Here is a 4,180-nt window from a genome sequence, read left to right as displayed (position 1 = left end):
TATTACCAAGTCCTGTTGGCTCTGTCATCAAACCATGACCACTTCTCCCCTTACCTCCTAACTGGGCTTCTGTTCAATACCTTTCAAAGTCTTTCTGTCATATTTGGGATAAAATCTAACCTCCTCTCCAAGGCCTATAAGTCCCTGTATGATCTGACCCCTGTTTCTGTCTCTGGTCTCATTTCTAATTTCTAATATCTCTAACTCATTTTTCTGCTTTGCTTACCCTTTTCCAATTATACTGGACTGCCTGCAGTTTTCATACACCCCAAACTTATTCCTGACTTGGGGTTTTGTGGCCCCTGCTTTTCCTTTTACCAAGAAGTCTTGCTCTAAGTATTCACATGGCTGGTTTTACTCACTTCTTTCTAGAAGATGTTCTTAATCCCTCTGCCTAAAGTAGTAGCCTTCCATTATTTTTCATCTTCCCCTTGAGTAGGGAGAGTTGGTCTGAGAGTGGAGTCAACCCAAAGGGCAACAGAGTTGAGAAACGGAGAGAGATAAAATAGTAATATATCTTTCTTTAACTGTGTACCCATAATATATGATGTAAAAGTGTGAGCCCTTGGTTCTTGCCTGGCCTGACTTGGATTCTTTGCAGTATCATGAGCCAACAGAATCTCTTTTTCTGTAAAGACCCAGTTTGAGTTGTGTTTTGTGCCACTTATAACCAAGGGTCCTCATTATGAGAGCCAAACCCACCTACACCCATTCACTGTCTACCTTGAGATGACTTTAGTATTCCACTGTCTTTACATCAACGTGACTTTACTCTTTAAGAGAAAGCTTTTTCTAAATTTTTCCTTTGAAACTCTCAGTAAAAGCAACTGTGCGTGGCAATGCAATTAGTTCTTCATGAATGTAACAATTGCTGAATTATGCTTCAGCATTTCAGAGCGTCAAAAAAATCTGCAGTCACTGTCTTCATCAACATGATTCTTCTATTCCAGGAAAACTCTTGCTCTGGAAAAAAAAGTTCCAAATAACTTTATTGTGCATGTCAGGAACTTCTGAGAAATGTATTTAAGTGAAAATCTGACTGTTCAATATTTCAGTAGATAGCATCAAATGACTGCTTATCCCCCAGGACTCTTCTGAAGATTTGCCTGGAACCCATGACTTGCTGTGTCCACCAATCCTAAATGATTGTATCGTAATCCTTAGCCAATGCTAATCAAGCCCCTGAATTGAAAGACTCACCTTAAACCACACCCCCAAACCCCATAAATATCTAAACATTCTTTGTCCTCCCCACTCTGTGACTCTACTAAGACTCTGTAAGGGCGGCAGTAAACTCAAATTGGCTGATTAACTGGTTGTTTCAACGGTATTTTCAGGCAGCAAGCATTTGAGAATAAAAACATATAACTAGCACTGGATCTGGGTTTTGTGATATGTGTTTGGGGTGTGTGTGTGCACGCACATGTGTGCGTGTGCATGTGCACGTGCTCGTGAGCCTGCTGTCAGGGGCTTTCTCAAGAAAGTGACATCCATGTGGAGTCTTTCTTGGGCTGGATGGGTTTCACATCATTTTTACCTGCTTTTGCCTGACCTGCCATTGCAACCATAGTTTTTTCATTAAAGTTTATTCCCTGTTTAAATTGCTCACTCTTTCAGTAAATTTCCATAACGAACTTCTCATTCTGTCTCTTCCTATCTGCCCTTTAAGTAACACCTCTGACATAGAAGTTATGAGTTGTGTGCCTAAGGTTTCTTTTCAGGATCACTGAGGTTTTGCTTGGCCCAACTCAAGCCAGACTAGGCTGGAGGAGCCTACAGACATCTCTACTGAGCCTTTGCGAATGTCTGACCTTTGAGGTCAGAGGGCGAAGGCTCCACCCCCAGAGCCTGTTGACATGAACAACCATCTCCTGAACATGCAGACGGCCAGTGCCAGCACAGATCACTGAAAGACTTCTTTAATCCCTTAGGTGAAGCATGATCCCCCATGCCTTGCATCACCCCTAACCACTTCCTCATAATTGTACCACCTTCCCCATGGTGGAGAAGGTACATCTGAGCTGCTAATCTCCTGCCTTCTCATAATAGCTGCCTTGTAATTCAACTTTTTCTCTCTGCAAGGACGCATGCTTCAGTGATTGGCTTTCCCTGACAGACTGCCCTGCTCAGTTCAGTAACACCATCCTTAAAGATATCTTTCCTTAAGCCATCATTGAAGTTTGAAAATGTTTGTCTTCTTTTTCTTCTATAACAGTTTCTGTAATTGCAAAGCCACTTGATATAATGGATAGACTTGGAATGACAATTCAGTCCTTGCCCTGCCATGTACTAAATACAATGGTTTAGAGGATATCACTTACCTTTTAAGCCCCATCTCTAAAATGCAGGTAACACTGTGTATTAGTTGGTTTCTCCAGAAAAACAGAACCAACAAGATGTGTATAAAGAGAAAGAAAAAGAGAGATTTGAGAAATTGGCTCACATGATTGTAGAGGCTTGGCAGGCCCAAGATTTTCAGGATAGGCCAGCAGGCTGGAGGCCCAGGGAAGTATTACAGTCCAAAGGGTGTCTACCGGCAGAATTTCTTCTCCGTCAGGAAACTTCAGTCTTTTCCCAAAGGCCTTCAACCGACTGGATGAATCACACCACATTGTGGAGGATACTCTGCTTTACTCAAAATCAACTGATTTAAATATTAATCTCATCTAACAAAATACATTTACAGAAACATCTCAAATGATGTTTAACCAAATATCTGGGTACCATTTCTAGCCAAGTTGACACATACGAGTAATATTAACCATCACACAATACCAGACTTTGTTTTTAACACCAACAATAACAAGAAATCAAATTTGACTTTATGTCATCTTTCCCAACCGCAAATGTTACCATTTTCTTTTTTTCTAACGTTATCAATTATCAGTTAGTATTACTATTTTTCTTTAAATTGACTAAATTTTGAATTTAAGTTCATTTTAAAAGGAAAGTTTTTTTCATTTTACTTTACTTTTCATTTTATTTTATTTTTACATTAAAATAAAAGCTAGTATAATCTTATATATATGTAAAGTAATTAAAAAATAAATACAATGTGAAAAAATTCAAGTTACTAAAGTCTAGCTAGAAACCACTGCCTCTTCCAGGTTCTGAGCCTGAGTCCTGTTCTCTCTTTGTTAAATCAAAAAGAAAAGAAAGAAAAAAGATGGGCATAGAAAAAAAAAAAAGAAAGAAAGAAGAGCTAATAGCATTCTGAAATCATTCTCTCTGATGGAATCAGAAAAATCAAGAAAAAAATTTATTTACTTTTTGTTATTGTTGTTGATGGCTGGCTAGTAAACAAGAAAAAAATTAACAGGAATAGTTTTTTTCTTACCAAAAGATCCGATATTATGCTATTTCTGGGAATGATCTAAAATCATTACATGGGCCACCAAAAATTTCCCCTTATGAGTACACATTTTACTTCTTGGAAAACATAGACTCATAAGGGGGAAGCTCTGCTTTTGAAGAAGAGGGAATCCAGCATCTAAAGCCAAAAAGAGAGACAGAGTGTGATGGGTGTACATGGGGCGGGATGCTGCATGTTGTGCGAAGTAAACATTTTTCTCTATTTTCCTGAAAAACCTCTCAGTAAAATCTACTTTGGATGCCATGTAATCAGATCCTTACAAATTTAAAGATGTGCTGAGTTATGCTTCAAAGTCGCTGCACATGGCAAAAACAAAATCTGTAGTCAGAGATAATCAACATATGGGTTATCTATGCCCTTTTGTTCAACAAACCACTTATTGGACATCTGTTAGATTCAAGCCTCAGCCCAGGGATTAGGAAAGCAGAAGTGAAGAAAGCCTATTCCCTCCTTTTATGGAGCTTATATTTGTGAAAGAGACACCATGGGGGTGAGTTGTCTCCCCCTAACAAAACCATTTTCATAGGGTTATAAGTGGATTTCTCCATCCTGTTAAATTTTAGAGTAAGAAAAGATTTTCAAAATACTATTGTGTTCTTAAAATGACTGCAATGAATGAATTTCACTAGTAGGTGATTTTCTCTCAACCAATTCTTTTTTTTTTTTTTTTTTTTTTTTGTCTTTTTGTGACCGGCCGCACCTCGCTCAGCCAGCGAGCGAACCAGCCATCCCTATATAGGATCCGAACCCACGGCGGGAGCACTACTGCGCTCCCAGCGCCGCACTCTCCCGAGTGCGCCACGGGTC

Source organism: Cynocephalus volans, chromosome 9, assembly GCF_027409185.1.
Source record: "Cynocephalus volans isolate mCynVol1 chromosome 9, mCynVol1.pri, whole genome shotgun sequence".
NCBI lineage: Eukaryota > Metazoa > Chordata > Mammalia > Dermoptera > Cynocephalidae > Cynocephalus > Cynocephalus volans.
The sequence above is the reverse complement of the archived record's forward strand: the minus strand, read 5'-3'. Positions refer to the sequence as shown.